The sequence below is a fragment of the Cryptomeria japonica genome, chromosome 5 (assembly GCF_030272615.1).
Source record: "Cryptomeria japonica chromosome 5, Sugi_1.0, whole genome shotgun sequence".
NCBI lineage: Eukaryota > Viridiplantae > Streptophyta > Pinopsida > Cupressales > Cupressaceae > Cryptomeria > Cryptomeria japonica.
In genome coordinates this window covers 33123132-33140835 of record NC_081409.1, presented here as the reverse complement: position 1 = coordinate 33140835, position 17704 = coordinate 33123132, and the positions used below count along the sequence as shown (strand labels likewise).

At 37.2% G+C, this 17704-nt stretch overlaps 1 protein-coding gene across 2 annotated transcripts in view; it reads right to left on the bottom strand.

Moving 5' to 3' along the window:
- Positions 1 to 17704, bottom strand: part of LOC131057374 (uncharacterized) — a 339223-nt gene that overhangs the window by 101755 nt on the left and 219764 nt on the right. The window lies entirely within an intron of this gene.

Below are 17704 nucleotides of genomic sequence, written 5' to 3'. Positions count from 1 at the left end.
CTTGTCCATGCTCTGTCAATACTCAATGTACAACTAGAAGTAAATTCTAAGCATATTTGTAAGTAGCATGAAATTGACTACAAAAGTCAGGTAATACATCTAAAAAGAGAGTAACAGTTTTGTCCTTTATTGATACTGCTCACAATTTTTTCACAAGATTGACTTATACATAAAATGTCATGCCTAGGAAATCACAAGCTTCTATAAAATTAAAATATATTTTTTTTTTCATCTCCACTTAGTTTAATGAGTTGTCCAACAAAGTTTCTTCTGATGAACATATTGGCAGACATCTTCTTTCATTTTGGCAGAATACAAATGAAGGTTTTTTCTAAAATTCCTTTTGGCAATATTTATTCATGTCTAGAACACTTGAAAGTGGTAAGGGACAACAATTATTGTTAATGTACATTTGGAAGAAATTTGAGGATTTAAAAATCATGGCAAAATTTTGAACAGTAAAGTATTTCAGATTTTTGTCTCTTCAAAATCCCCCTCTTCTAAATGTAATGTGCGTGAGAAGTTGAAGGGAATCCTTTGTGAAAATTTCACCCCTCTTTTGAGAGGAGTGAAGATTTCCACTTGATCTCCCCTCATCACTTTTCACCACTTTACATTTTGGTGAAACCAACGTGCTTACATGCTTTACATTGAAAATTATTGCATATTTTTCATTTACAAGTTTAATTTTCTTGCAAAATTCAGCGGTTAATTCATTGAAAACCCTAGTTGTTAAAATTAAAATTGAACTTGTGTTTTGCAAAAATTGCTATCTATTATCTTAGATCTAAAAATTACATTGCTTATCAAATTCAATTCTTTCATTGTCTTATTCAATTTGCAAATCAAATTTACAAAATTAAGTGGTTAATTGTCAAAACCCTAATTTTCAAAAATCAACTTGAATTTGTGCAAACATTGGATTCACATTTAATTTTCAGATTTGGGATTATTTTTCAGATTTGTCTTCTTGCCTAAAATTCAAATTTTCAATTTCCCTCCTTTTTTCCGAATTCAAAATTTCAAAATTCAATGGTTAGGTCCTAAAACCCTAATTTTCAAATTTACTTGGATTTTGTGCAAATTTCAATCAATTTCAGTTTTCTAAATATTATTCAAGGTGGCCCTATCCATTAGGTTTGACCTTTTTCAAATTTGCAATTCAATTTCTTATCTTTTTCAAAACCCTAACAAGGTCCTATTTTGACATTCAAACCTTAATTTCGCCTATCTAAAGTTTGTAAAATCAATCAATTTTTTGGGCTTAGCTCTCAAATCATCGTAGCTATCATCCCTAAAAAAATTCCAAAAAATTTGGGCGGACCAGGTACACTTTCATCTTGGTCCCTGACTTTTTTCCCGAAATTTCGAGAGACTGTTATGACTGTATTTAATTGCTTAAATCCAGAAAATTGGCTGATTTTGTCGAATTTTGATCCCTCTAAAATAAAAAATGCTTCCCAATTTCAACATCACAACTTTCAAGCAAACATTTAAAATTAAGTGGTTACTTATAATCTGCCCTAATTTTAAAATCTTAATTTGTCAATTTTAATTTTAATTAAGTGGTATCCCATTGGCCCTAATTTTAAATTTCAATCTCTTTTTATTCATCATAAATTTTCTTGGAGATTGTGTCATTCCTTTTTTCCACAAAGTTCAAATCGTCTAATCATAATTTTCTTGGATTTTTGCATTATTCAATTTTGCAAACTTTGTTCCCAAAATTCAAAATTCTAATTTTCCCTCTAGTGCACGAGTTTTACAACTATTAGTCCTACCTATTTTATCCCCGTTAGACGAAGCATTAGAATTAAGGCTTCCCAAGGTTTAATTCCTGAAGAGATGGAGCCTAATTTGGATGACTTCTACAATGAGGATATTGCTAATTCTTCCCATCTGTTGTGCGAATCGCACACCCATCCCCGTCTTGGACAGGGACCCCCAGTTTGTGCCTTTCTGTCCTGATCCTGAAATTTGGCTAAGTCTGGAATTCCCTGATCCTGAAATTTGGCTAACTCTGAAAACTGAGGAAACCTCCAAAAACTAGAATTTGCAATATAACTCCTGGAGGTCTGAAACCACTCTCAAACATCCTGAAAGTATATATGGAATATAACTTAAAGTATAAGAAAGGAGAAAGACATATGGAAATGTCACTTATACTTAAATGTTATATTCCATATGCTCATTTTCGGACCCAGAAGCCAAAAACTAAAAGTTGCCAAACGACCCTCAAGGCCCGAGATTCACTTTAAACATCATTTTCGGACCCTAGGGCCGAAAATTCTAAATATAACAAAATCGCAAAAAGTGTTTCCAGGTCCGAAAATCACTTAAGCACCAATTTCGGACCCTAGGGCCGAAATTCGAAGTTTCTTCTAAATTTCCAAATGCGTTTTTAGGCCCGAAAAGTGAAAACGCGATTTTACAAAAGCGCCTCCAGGTCCGAAATCACTTAAGTCTCATTTTCGGACCCTTGGAAGAAAATAAAAGAAAACGCGAAGTTTTAAAATGGACGCTTCAGGTCCGAAAGTCCGTAAAACCACTTAAAACCCCATTTTCGGACCCCTGGGTTTAAAAACGCGAAATAAAAAAGGACGCACTAGGTCCGAAAACTGACGATAGCGCTTCAAGCCCCGAAAATCGTTTAAAGTGTCCATTTTCGGACCATGGGGCGAAATCGAAAAAAGGTATAAAGGTGCGAAATCCTGCAAAGCTCCTCCAGGTCCGAAGTTTGCCTTGGACACCCATTTTCGGACCCCAGCCCCAAAATTTTAAAACCCTCAGAAATTTGTAAAAACGCCTTCAAACTCCGAATTTGCCTTTAAAATTTGCGAAATATATGTAAGCTCCGAAATTTGCAAAAGGATGGCAAGGTCCGAAATTCGCCTTAAGTCCTCAGACTTCGGACCCATGAGCCAAAAGTGTTTTGAAAATTCGCAAAAAGTTTAAATACTCCAAATTTGCAAAAACGCCAAAGGGTCCGAAATTTTTTGCAAATTTCAAAAGGTGCCCTCCGTTCTCCGAAATTTACCAGAAAAGCATGAGAGTTAGAGTTTTAAAATTTGCAGAAGTTCTCCAAACCTCCAGAATCGCGCCATAAACCCATTTAAAACGTCCAAGACTCCAAAGGTAAAATACGCAGAAATAAAAAACCAAGGATCAGATTTCACAATCGAAGAGAAAGAGAAGCATTTTCAAGATACATCTCACGAAGAGCTTCTCAAGCCAGACGTTGTAATTGAATTAATGTTTGTTAAAATTAGATTATTTAATTTTTCAAATTAATTTAATGAAATGAAATTGGTTGATCGCAGGACGTCATCGAAGAACCAGGAGAAAGACCTGAAAATGCAAATCAAGGAAGGATCGCAATTCAAGGCCAGGCGCTGAAGATTGGAAAAGAAAGATACAGGAGCGCAAGAGCAACTGAGCATTGGGAACCGTGCCGTTGAACAAAGATGAAGTCCACCGGCGAAATTGGAGGCAAAGGGCAAAAGAACACTTTGAATGCTGCAAGTTTATGCATTCTCAGAAGGCACACAGTTGGATTTAAATCCAAAAATTCAGTCTTAAAGCTGAAACTACTTTATTGTAAACTGCCTATGGGTCCCGTGCAAGATATTTTTGTGGATAACTATTCCCAACCACCAAGAAGATTGGATAGACCTGAATTAAAGCCAAATAGTGGCAGGTAGTTGAGATAGTTGCTGGTTGGATAACTGAGAATTAATTCAGCATGGGTCAAGGCTGCCAGCTTCTGGAAGACAGATCAGGGCCCTTGGATGCAGTCCATCCTGGCCTCTGATTCAAAATTGTAATATCTATAAAAGGCAGAGGCCTTTCTTCTGTAAAGGGTTAGATTGTTAGATAGTTAGATTGTTAGAGATTGTTAGAAATTGCTAGATAGTTAGATTTTAGAGTTAGAATAGGTTAGATCTTAGCAGTAGCATAGAGATGCTACAGAAATTGTTGTAATAGGCAGATGAGATCAATATATAAACATTGATTTGGTGTTTATTGTCTTGTTTTCATCCTGTTCGCATGGTTTCTTTCAGCATTTTAGATAGATCTTTATGTTTTGGGTGTGCAGGTATTTGATAGATTCGGGCTCATACCACTGAGGATCTGCTGATTGTGTATCCTTTTGTGTGGTTAACCTGAGCCTTCGATTGTGCTTAGTTCAATTGCAGGTGTCCGTCTGAGCTGTGCCAGAATTGGGTGCTTAGCCGTGCGTCTCCAATCTGAAAATCTTCCAAGTTCCTTTGAAGATTGCACCGTTCCTGCAAGGTTGTGAGCTATTCTGGCCAAGCAGGAATTGGTTATGTTGAATCCGTCTACCCGCATACCCGTGTTGTTAGTTTTAGATCTCCTAACCCTTTCCTTTTGCTCTTTATTGCATAATTCGAGAATCACAGCAGACTAGCTTGTTGCCAGTTAAACGTAAGTCCCCCTTGTGTTTCCAGCATAAACACATCAAGCCACTGAGAGATCCCGCAGTCAAGACCTGACAAAAGAAACCTTGAGGTAGTCTCCTTTGATCAAACTTAGAAAACAGCATTAGAGACTTCCTTATCTCAAGAGAGAGTAGGATAATCAGTCGGCTATTCTATTCTGCGTTGGCCGTATGGAGTTTGCAGCAATGCGATTTCAGACACGTCAACACCATCCTACTAACATCCCTATCTACCCAATTGATGATTCTCATGATGAAGAAGAAGCTTTGACTAGAGTTTCCATAGATCACCTATCAAAATTGGACAATCAATTTGACAACTTCCAACAATGGATGTCCCAAGAATATCCCAATAGTGAAGCTCTTCCATTAATTGAAGGTCTAAAACGCATGATTCAAAGTGATAAGTATGGAATTGATATATTCTGTGGTATTGATTACATTGTTGATTCTAATGTTATGCCTATGAACAGTTGTACTGAGAACTTAGGTTATTCACAACCTTCTACACAAATCAATCATTCTATTCCTTTGAACACTTCAATGACTAACATTCCTACTTTCACGTCAAACATCATGGCTACATCAACTCAAAATGTCATACCTACAACCATTAGTCATTGGGGCAATCACTCTTCTTCATTCAATCCTCCATCTTTATCTATGCCTTCAATGAGTATTCCTATTATCTCTCAACCAATCAATGTGACACAAGGGGGAAATTCATCCAATCATTCTCTCCCTCCTTTCAGTGTCCCATTTCCTACTCAATCATTGCCTATGCCTAATTATCATAGTGTCCCACCACCTTAATCTCAATCAATGCCTTCTTTCAATAACATCATGCCACCTCCTCAATCAAACATTTCTAACATAAATTCCTCAACTGAAGCAACCATTAATAACCTTGCTCAAACTATGTCATCATTGCAACAACAAATTGCTTCTATGAGTCAATCCAAGTTTAGTGTGCCCACATTTGATGTTGCGAGCCCACTTTCTCTTGATATTGTTAGAGTTGTCCCTTGTCATGTCCCCTCCTGGATCGTTATATATATACGGAGAGAAAGAGAGAGACCCTAAATGATGAAATTATTATTATTAATTAATATGATAATTACCAATGAATGATTATTTAAAATTCATTAATTAAATATTATTTATGAACATGATTTAAAAATTAATATTAATTTCTTATTTATCAAATAATAATATAAATTTTACAATATTATATTATTGACAAAACATAATAAAGTAATTAGAAAACAAATATAATAATAAATAAATATTCAATAAATATTAGAAAACAATAGAATAGCACTCATCCTAATCAATAAATAAAGTTGATTATTCAATCAAATATAAATAAACTGTTGTTGTCAGAGATTGTTCCCTCACATTAGCCAGTGGTATTCAGTAATGTAAAACTAATACAAATTAAATAGTTTTAAGTTTTAACTACTGATTTTCATATCTTTCAACTAATCGATAAAACTATGAAATCATTGATAATTACAATCATTGTTTGGTAAAGCATATGACCGGTTTGGATTAGTGTTGTGACGTATTCACACATTGCCCCATTGCAAATGGAGACCCTTGCTTTTTGCTTTCTAGGGTTTGTTTTCTAGGTCTTTTAGGGTTTTGTCTGTTAGCCTTTGAAGGATGAGTGCTGTCGAGGGGATCGTTGGATGGTAGGCTTTGCTTGAGCCAGGGTGAGTCCACCGGGCCCTAGAATTAGGGTTTCTTTGGGAGTCTTCCTTAGGGCCTGGTTTTGCTCTCGTTGCTAATTGTGTCTTGCTTTGTGAGTGGATATCATTCTTGAAGGTCCGAGCTAGGTCGAGTTGGTGAGTGATGAAGTCTGAAATGTCATCCTGATCTTTAAATGCCCTGAAATTTGGCTAAGTCTGGAATGTCCTGATCCTGAAATTTGGCTAAGTCTGGAATGTCCTGATCCTGAAATTTGGCTAAGTCTAGAGTGTCTTGATCCTGAAATTTGACTAAGTTTGGAAAACTGAAGAATCCTCCAAAAACTAGATTTTGCAATATAACTCCTGGAGGTCCGAAACCACTCTCAAACATCCTAAAAGTATATATGGAATATAACTTAAAGAACATTTCCTTATATCTTTCTTCTTTCTTATCCTTAAATGTTATATTCCATAAAATGATCCTGACGGAGAGTCCAAAATGTCAAATTTCACTCCTGACCCTTCCAAAGGGTCCAAAGCGAATTTCGCTCCTGACCCTTCCAAAGGGTCCAGAGTGAAATTCTCCATAAGACATTCTACTTTGACCAAAACCTAGAACTAATGCATTCCTAGGCTTGAATGAAGGCAACAACGCTTGTTTGAATGAAGAAATGTGAAAACGAAGTCAGGATCTTGGCTAAGATTAGGAATTTTGCTCCTGACCCTTCCAAAGGGTCCAGAGCGAAAATATTTATAACTCTTGTTTTCCTCCTTATTTTGGCTAGGCATTGGGTTGATGGGAGATGAATGGGTATGTTTTTGCCTTGAGAGGGAGTTTGGTTGATTTTGAAGGACAAGATTTTGACCTAAAGGGGATTTTCGCTCCTGACCCTTCCAAAGGGCCCAGAGCGAAAATCTTCCCAAGGCACATTTCATCTTAAGTTTGGCTAATCTTTGACTTGCAGGGTACCTTGGAGGGAAGCTTGGACATTCTTATTGCCCTTGAAAGGCTTGAAAGCATTGAAAATGAAGGATTTTGGACAAAAATGAAAATTTCGCTCCTGACCCTTCCAAAGGGTCCAAGGCGAAATTCCTTATAAGTATACCTTTTGACCTTTCTCAGGCTTAAAACCTTGTTCCTAGGGCAAAAGGAGATGAGATTTTACCTTGCAATGAAGTTTCAAGTTGAAAGAATGATGATTTTAGCTCAAAACCAGATTTTCGCTCCTGACCCTTCCAAAGGGTCCAAAGCGAAATTCTTGGAAACTCATATTTTCGTCTTTGAGATGGTCAAATTCTTGAGTTTATGGCATGGTTAGGTGGACTTTGATGTGTTCTTGCCTTTGAATATTGGATTGAGGTAATGGAGTAGCCAAAACAAGCTCAAAATAGGAAATTCACTCTTGACCCTTCCAAAGGGTCCAGAGCAAAATTTCCTAAAATCACCTTTTCTCCTTGTGAAATCAAGTCAAACTTGGGTTGGATGAAAGAAGAGAGGAGTTTATTTTCCTTGTGAGGTGAATTCAAGATGAAATGATGGGGGAACATGCTAGAAATGATGAAAATCGCTCCTGACCCTTCCAAAGGGTCCAGGGCGAAAATTCTTCAAACACCTAACTTCCCTTGCAAAATTAAGTCAAACTTGGGATGGACGTGAGAGAAGTGTTTTCTAGACTTTTGAGGTGAATGCAACTTGAAATGATAGAGAAATAAGCCTAAAAAGTGATTTTCGCTCCTGACCCTTCCAAAGGGTCCAGAGCGAAAATCCTTGAAAACATTGTTTTTTCAAAATTTTGGGAAAGACCAAGCTAGGACAAGGGTGTGGGAAGGCATTTGGATTGCCTTAGAATGAATTTTGGTTGCCAAGAATGCAAAATTGAAAGCCTAATGAAAATTTCGCTGCTGACCCTTCCAAAGCATCCAGAGCGAAATTTCTAAAATTCCCCTTTTTCCTTGCAAATTCAAGACAAGATTTTGGTTTTTATACCATGGGAAGGAGAAAGACAAGATGTTCTATGCCTTGGAAGTAATTTGAAGTTGGAAGGATGGCAAGATAGCCCTAAAACAAGATTTTCGCTCCTGACCCTTCCAAAGGGTCCAGGGCAAAAATCCTAAAATCTCCTATTTTGCCTTGCAAAACGAAATCAAACTTGGATTGGGTGAAAGAAGAAAGATATTTCCTAGCATTGTGAGGTGGATTGAAGTTGGAATGATAAAAAATGAGCTACAAAAGGAGAAAATTGCTCCTGACCCTTCCAAAGGGTCCAGGGCGAAATCCTTTGAAACTACTATTTTTCACCTTGTTGGGGCCAGGCGAGGAGCTAATTGTGAGGTAACATTGAAAGGAGGTCTAAATGAGCCAGGAAGGCAAAATTCGCTCCTGACCCTTCCAGAGGTTCCAAGGCGAAATTCTTATAGGGCTTGTCCTTGGAAAGAGTCTTGAACTAACTTCATTTTAATATCTTTTGTTGATGATTTAAGTTGGAAATGCTATGTTGAAATGAATTTATCATGTGTCCTTAATCATCTTTTGGTTTGTTTTGGCAGATGAAAGAAGACCAGGCCAGGACAAGGACGACTTTCTCCAGCCCAGCATCAACAAGGACGACCTTCTCCAGCCCAGCCTCATCAAGGATGACCTCTTCCAGTCCAACATTTGAAGGAAAGACAAGGTGGCATCCTAGTCATCACTCCTCCGGTCGGATTGGTCCACCTTAGCGTATCCAGATTCAATGTACCCGACTCATGGGAGATGGCACAAACTTCGATGTACCTACCCCGGTTATCCATTGGTCGAATATTCCAGAAAAGACATATGTCCAAATAATGCAATTATTTCATTGGCCAGAATTGAGTTGTTGTAACAAACCCTAATTAGGGTTTTCATTGTAAAATCTCGGCCATTGATCTTAAGTGGATCTGAGCCATTGAATTGTATTGAAGGCACTATAAGCCCTGGCTCTTCATTTGTAAAGGCTAATAGTTAGTCAATAGTTGATAGTAGGTGAATAGTTAGCTAATAGTGAATAGTCAGTTGATAGAATAGCAATTAGAGTAGAATAGCAAGAGAAGGCAAAGATTGTTGCCAAGATGTTGTAAAAGACTTGTAAAACTTCATTGAAGAAATGGTGAAATCTATGGGTCGATTCAACAATTTGCATGGTCTTTATACTTCTCAGATTTGATTTCATGTTATTAGATGAGTGGAAGAAATGTGTTTGATTGATGGTGAAATTTGTATATCCATACTACTAGCAGTTTGTTGATTGCAAACTTGCCTTGTGTAGTCAATTGGAATCATTTAGCTTGAGCTTAACTTCAATTGTCGCTTCTTCATTGACATGCATCAGCCTGATGGTGTCTATGCCTGTAGTGATGATCTGAACATCATAAAGCTTTCCTCCGAAGATCGCACTAACCTTGTGGAGATGGTCCTGGGATGTCAAAACAAGACTTAGTTAGAATTTCACCAAAGGTTATTCATTGCTCCTACATTTTTAGTGTCAGAATTAGATCCTTTCCTCGCCCTCATCCTTTTTCTTTTTTTTCAAAATCTAGGCTAGTGAAATCTTGTGATTCCAGCAAATCAGATGTTTAGGTCGTCAAGTGTAAGTCCCCTTGTAATTCCAGCAAAATCACATCATACCGCAAAGAGCTTATCCACATGTAGAGATCCTACATAACTGAACCTTGGAGTTACTCCGACTGATCCTTCAGCGAGATCTTCAGCAATCGGGAACTTTGTTCAAGAGAGGATAAGATACTTAGGTATTTTATTCTGTGTTCGCATGTGCATGAAAAACACATCAACAATTAGTAAGGCCAAGGTGCGATTAAAAGAAGAGATACGATTTAGTATTTGAAAGATAAATCTTTTCTATATGACCACTTCATGTAAAGGTATATATAGAGGGTTTAAATAAAGTGTAAAACAAAAAAAGGGGAGGGAGAAGGGGATGGAGTGTGTGAGAGAATAATTCTGAGATTACAACTCAGAAAATAAAGTAGTTCTTAGACGTGGGTGGTAAGCAATAAATGTATAAGGGGAAAACTGCGAACACAGGTAAGCAATAAATGAATGTTTTATTATGTTAATGAATATAATTAAAATATATATGTTAATAAATGAATATGTTTATATATATATATATGTTAACATATTCATTTATTAACATATATATTTTAATTATGTTAATGAATATAATTAAAATATATATGTTAATAAATGAATATGTTAATATATATATATATATATATATGTTAATGAATATAATTAAATGCGTATTTTAATATATATGTTAATAATTAAATGCGTATTTTAATATATATGTTAATAATTAAATGCATATTTAATATATATGTAATGAATATAAGTAATGGATATTTTTAATACATATGTTAATGAAGGGTTTTTAAGGTGTTAAGGAATATGTAAACATCTATTAATGAATATGTGAAAATATACTAATGAATAGTTAGGAATATATGTTAAGAAATAAATGTGAATATTGGATAATAAACATTTTTATGAATATATGTTAGGGAATACAAGTTAAATCAGGAATATATAAATGTGGATTATGGAATGGAAAATAGTAATAAAATGCAAAAATGTATTATAAATGTGATTACATGATGGAGGCTACAGGGAGGAAACTCCCTTAGTCTAAGGGAGTGATTATCATAATCCCTAGGGCAATATATATACTGAATACTTATATGCATATGTATGGCTTGGTTGACTAAGTTCACCAAGAAGAGACGGATTTGGCCGGTCCCCTCTGAGGACTTGGGTGATGAGGTGCATCACCCAAGGCAAGGAATGGACATAGGGTCCTCCTTGGATGGCTTGAGTGTAAGAAATTACACCCAAGACAGGAATCGAATTAACCTTTGATTTCCTGGAGGGCTTGGATGTAAGAAATTACACCCAAGACAGGAATCGAATTAACCTTCGATTTCCTGGAGGGCTTGGATGTAAGAAATTATATTCAAGACAGGAGTCGAATTCACCTTCGACTTCCTGGAGGGCTTAGATGTAAGAAATTACATTCGAGACAGGAGTCAAATTCACCTTCGACTTCCTGGAGGGCTTGGAACCAAGATGGGTTCCAAGAAGGGGAGCCTCACGGTCGCCTAAGGACATATCTTCATATGGCATTCGTATCCTTTTTATTAGGTAAGAATTGGATTAGTGTTAATTAAGTTTTTAAAGTTAAATTGCAAGTTAGATTAATTTTATATATATATATATATATATATTTGTTGTATTCTAACAATCTGTTTTACAGGACAATGATCTCTAACTAGTAGGGACATCACATCCCTCCTAAACATGTTGAAGTCCCTCAATTGGAACTCTATAATGGAAAAGGTGATCCTTTAACACATGTCAAAACATTCCAAACTTTGTGCACTGACTTTGCTTATGATCAAAGATTGTTTGCCAAATTGTTTACTAGAACATTAAGAGATAAAGATTTACAATGGTATTGCTCTTTGCCTTCTTATTCTATTACTTCTTTTCAACAATTAGCAAATGCTTTTATTCAACAATTTCAAAACAACATAGGTTTTAAAATCACTTTGACTGATTTAATGCATTGTAAACAAGGTGTTAAAGAAAAAGTGACTGATTTCATTGGTAGATATAAGCATTTGTGTTCTCAAATTTCTTTTCCAGTGCCTGATAATGATATTTAAAGAATTTTCATTTCTAATTTGCAAAAAGAAATTAGGGAAAAACTTCTCCTTTCTGAGTTTACTTCCTTTCCGCAGTTGTACGTAACACTTCACAATTATCAACTGACTGTGAGTCAACTGGAGCAATCTACTCCTATGGCTTTGAGTGATAAGGATGAGAGTGCTAAACAACCGTTTGCAGAGTTCAAACCGAACAAAGGCTTCATCAAATTCAATGACACCATCAACAACAACAACGTGAATGCTGCAACAGGTGTGCCTCCTATTTCTTAATTTTTCAAAAGAGAAAGACAATTTACTCCTTTGAATGAATCTTTGCATAGCATCATGTGTTAGTTGTTACAAAGAAACGTTATCAAACTTCCTCCAATAAAACCAGTTGACCCTTCGAAGGTAGCCTCACCTTACTTTGATAATAATTCTTTTTGTCAATTTCATCGTCAACCTGGTCATGATACTGAAAAATGTTTTGCATTAAAAAGTAAGATTCAAGACCTAATTGATAATAATACTATATCTGTGGCAAGTGTGAATGATAAGGGAAACCAATCAGTAACTCTCCCAATCAAAATCTTAAGATTTTCACTGATCCTTTACCCTCTCATTCCTCTAACGTGATTGAGACTGAACATACCTCTTTCTCTCCCTTTGATCTCACTACCACGGCTCCAAATTTGGTGAATATGGTAGAGAAACAAGAAACAACTAAGGATCAATGTATCACATTTGACCCTAGTAAGACCATTAGAGCACCTCATGGCCCTCTATACATAGTTGCAAAGATCCAAGGCAAACCTTGTCGTGGTGTGCTTATTGATCCCTCTTGCATGGTTAATGTCATCACTGAAGAATATCTTTATACTTTACATTTGCATCAACCAATCTATGATGATACTAATGTGGTCGTTAAGCTATTTGATGGATTTTCTTGTCCTACAATTGGTTCTATCACACTCCCTATTGAGGTTCACACTAAATCTATAGATGTCAACTTTGTTAACATTCCTTCATATGAACAATTCCGTGTGAAGTTAGGCTACCCTTGGCTATCTTCCATGAAGGCTATTGCCTCTCCAATCCATAAGTGTTTGAAATTTCCTCACAATGCAGAAATCATAACTGTTAAGTGTTAACCATAGCTTATTTCGACCAACTGAAAGAAGCCCAGGTGTTCTTATTGATTACTTTTGGCCTCAACAATTTCAATCTCTTCCAATAAGAAGTGATGCTCTCATTCAATCTTATCAAAAATGGAAGAAAAATATGATCTTATCCTTAAGCCAACCTACAACCCCAACACTTGATATTCCCATTATTCTTGAAGATGAAGTTCTTCCTCTAATGGATAGAACTAATCTTCCTCCTAAGGAAGATTCCCAACCTATTCCTATGGATGAAACTATGCCCTCTCCTAAGAAGAACAATAATATCCCTCCTAAGGTTACATCTGTACCTTCCTCCTCATGATGGACCTAGTCTCCTTCCTACACCGAACATTCCTCCTTTATATGGTGCAGTTCTACCTCCTTGCTCTTATAGAGAGAAGAGACCTGCCTCTCCTCTTGTTCAACCTAAGAGACCTCAACCTAACCATCCAACTACCAAAGATAAGAACATTCCTCTTTCAACACATATTTCTCCTTCAACAAACATTACTCCAAAAACTATTCCTCCTTCTCAGCCTTCCGCTAAGACTCGACGAAATCGTTGTGCGAGAGAACGCCAACGAAAATGTCATGCTAGAGCTCGTGAAGTTGTTTCTCAAACTATTCAATCTCCCAAAACAGCAACAGTTGACATGATTCCATTTTCTCCTAAACAAGATGTTGAACCTAAATCTCCAAATCATAAGTTGCAAAAAACATGTGATGGTTTTACTTCTATTCATGTTAGAGCTCTTCTTTCTATATATCTTGATGAATAAATAGGTGAAAATGTTATTCATGATGGCAATACAACTCCTAATGTGTAATGTCCCCAATATAATTAAATAGTCAATTTAAATAATTTATTGTACAACCCCGTATTTAATAATATATTTCGGGCCCTTTTTATTAATTAGTTATAACTTTTTGGTGTCAGCCCGTTTGTAACCCTTCGGGAAACTTCCTGAAGCCCATATATATGGCTGAGTAAGTCATTGTTGTAGGTGTGTGTGAATTTGGTATTTCCTTTGTACATGCGAATTCCAGTTGGAGTTCTGTTGTCAACCATTTTGGAGGTGGAAGATCCTCCCTACTTGGCATCCGCAGTTTCAGTGGGAGTAACTCCTCACCCTATTCTTCTTCTGTTCAGAGTCTATGTAATCTGATGTGCGTATAATATCAATATAATTTCTCTTTGCATGTGCGAATCCTCAAATTACTTCTTCTGGCAAGTGCGAATCTCCATTCTGAAAATAAAGTCTCGTGTTTGGAATATTAATATTTCATCCCATTACCCTTCCTCTATGCAATATCGAACTGTCTACCTTTGGAGGGATTTGGGGTGGTCATTCACTCACCATACGGCCTGACATCTCCAACCGTACGGTCAAAGTTGTACATACCGTATGGTTGCACCACCCTCATTATACGGTTGGCACAAACACCACCGTACGACTCGCACCAACCTCACCGTACGGCTGGCACTGTACGCCTTCTCGGTGGTCTTCGCATCTTGTTGTGGGCTTTGTGCATTGATCAATTCAGGGACATTATGGTGGTATCAGAGCTAGTAATTCTACCAGCCTGTTATGAGAATCATGGCACCGAGTGATGGATTGATAGATGCGTTGAGGGAGTTGAGAAGTGGTGAGCAGAAGCTCTCCCAGACCCTCGTGAGAAGGCTTGCCATATGTTCTCTATCATAGATTTTGGTGGATTAGAAGGAACATCTGTTGGTTGAATACTCCAAGAATACATTCGTGTGCAAACTGATGGATGGTCAAGTGCAGGATGACCGATACAAGGTGGTTGATGACATCATTTACTACAAGGACAAAATCTATTTGGTGCCTGAGTCCAAGATGAAGGAGAAGATTCTCAAGGGAATGTACGACTCTCCCTTGGCTGAACACCCGGGATACTTGAAAACCAACAGATAGATCCGAGAAAGGTTTTCCTGGAAGAGACTTAAGAACGACATTCTGCAGTACGTGCGGGAATGCCCCACCTATCAGGAGAACAAATCTGAGCACACCTTACCCGCTAGACTGCTTCAACCATTGCCAATCCCTGACCAGAAGTGGAATAGCATCTCGATGGATTTCATTACTAGGCTTCCCAAAGTGCAAAGAAAGGATTGCATCTTCATCGTGGTGGATCATTTGACCAAGTATGCCCATTTCTTTGCCATCTCCACCGGATACCAGGCAGCTCAAGTGGCTAAGTGCTTCTTTTGTGAGGTATTCTGCCTGCATGGTCTTCCACATAACATAATGAGTGAGAGGGATTCTGGAACATCACAGTGGTATGAAGAACATGCGACAAACATGAGAGTTGCTTTTTAGGAAGAGCGGCATCTACATGAGAAGAACATGTTGCAGATGAGTTTTGAGATTCCAGACCATCATTGGAAAATGACTGATTGGCATGATGGCATGATGGCATGATATCTTGGGATCCGAGCATCGATGTGTTTGATGACTGGTTTCAGTGGGATCCTGACGACTCTAGGAATGGCAACGTTTATATCAGAGTGGAGCAGTGGAAGCTGGAGGGAGGTTTACTCTTCTCGCTTCCTTCCATGTGTGGGTATGTGGTCATGTTGCGGCATGGAGATTTCTGATATGGCTATCGGTGTCCGCGCTTGGTTTGGGACCCTAGATCTCTGCAGTGGGTGAACCGTTTGATGATGGATTGCTTGAGGGCAAGCAATCTTTGGGCAGCAAGGATATGTAATGTCCCCGATATAATTAAATAGTCAATTTAAATAATTTATTGTATGACCCTGTATTTAATAATATATTTCGGGCCCTTTTTATTAATTAGTTGTTGATTAGTTATAAACTTTTTGGTGTCGGCCTGTTTGTAACCCTTCGGGAAACTTCCTGGAGCCCATATATATGGTCGAGTTAGTCATTGGTGTAGGTGTGTGTGAATTTGGTATTTCCTTTGTACGTGCAAAAGATTGGCACACAAATTGATTGGGTGAAAAAACTGTACATGGAGGGCGAGGAGATTCAAATGTTTATGACTAGTCATCATATGTCACAAGCCATTTTTAGGACCTTCGATAAGTTGGAGTTGTTGAAGGTAATTACTAATTTTAATTTTAAATTTTATTTTTTAATTTTTTAGTTTTTATTTTTTATAGTTGATATATGTGGTGTATTTTTTTATGTCATGTTAGGTTGCTGAAACACGATTTGCATCTCACACACTCGTCTGAAGACGACTTGTGAAGGTGCGAGAGGCCTTGAGTTCTATGGTCATCAACAGATTGTGGAGTGTATTGAAGCAATCCCACACAGAAAGAGCTCTAAAAGTAAGAGCATTGGTCCTTGATGAGAAATGGTGGGATAATGCGGAATATGTTTTGAATTTCACTAAGCCTGTCATGAGCATGATTAGATATGCTGAGCCTGATACTGATCGCCCATGTTTGGGTGAGATTTATGATGGCATGGATTGCATGGTGGAGAAAATAAGAGAAGTAATAAAAAGAAAAGTAAATGAACCAAAGGAAACATTTTTCAAAGTTGTGTAGAATATTGTTGTTGACCATTGGAACAAGATGACCAACCCCTTACATCTCTTAGCATTAGCTTTGATGCCAAAATTTTATAGTGCAGAGATGCTTGCAACACCAAGGAGGGTACCACTATATGTGTGTGTGTGTACGGACGTACCCGTACCCGTACCCAAGGAATTTTATTTCTTTTGCCGAATCCATACCCGATTCCGTATTCGTATCCGTACCCGTACCCGAATCGGTAGCTTAGTTCTAATGTCTTCCTTAATGTGCATGCAATATGATTAAGTTAATCTGATGGCTTAAGATTAATCACTATTTTCTGATCTTTGCCTTAACATGAATGCGATATATCTGATGCTGGTTAGTCTATAAGATCTTGGAGAATCATTTGTTCACTTGTCTGATCAATATTCTTTATAGTTGTGAGGGTTAATGATGGGCGATTTGAATATACAATCTGGAATGTCCCTTAATGTATTATCCCCATCTTAATCATATGATTATACCTATGATTTGTAGATTGTCTTGAACACAATTCAACTTGTAAGATTATGAGATAATTATCAACAGCCTATTATAAGTTCTGATTATAAGATTCCAAGAAGAATTGGTTATCGGTTCAGTTGTAACTTGTAACATAAAAAAGTACTAATGTTAATATATACTTATGTAGAGTTCACTAAGCTATGTTCACAACAATGTGTCTTTGATCTTCCCAATCACAGTGGTTGATCTGTTACTCTCATGTCCCTACAATAATTGTGGATGTTGTTTTCAGTTTGTCAAGTCCTCATCATGCATTGATGGCCTTACAACATGGGTGGATACAACACCTGCACTTGGCTTCTTTAATTCTCTGGTATTGATCCATAAAATCCTGTGCCCCCCAAATAGAATGAATTCCATCTCCCTTATGTAACTTGCAAGATGGAATGGTTGCATTGCGTGGCTATCGAAGGGACGTGTCTCTTCCTAATCATGTCTCTCCATAAGCAGATCACATCTCCTCAGTCTATTAAGGTCTGCATAATGAATCGCTTGCAACACGATAGTCTTTGTTTCATCACCGTCATCATCTCATCGCCCGCAATCGTGTGAATACCCGCAAGGAATATGAGTCATGATGTCAAATAGAGGAGACTCTTTAACGGTATAAGTACAGATCTTCCAAATT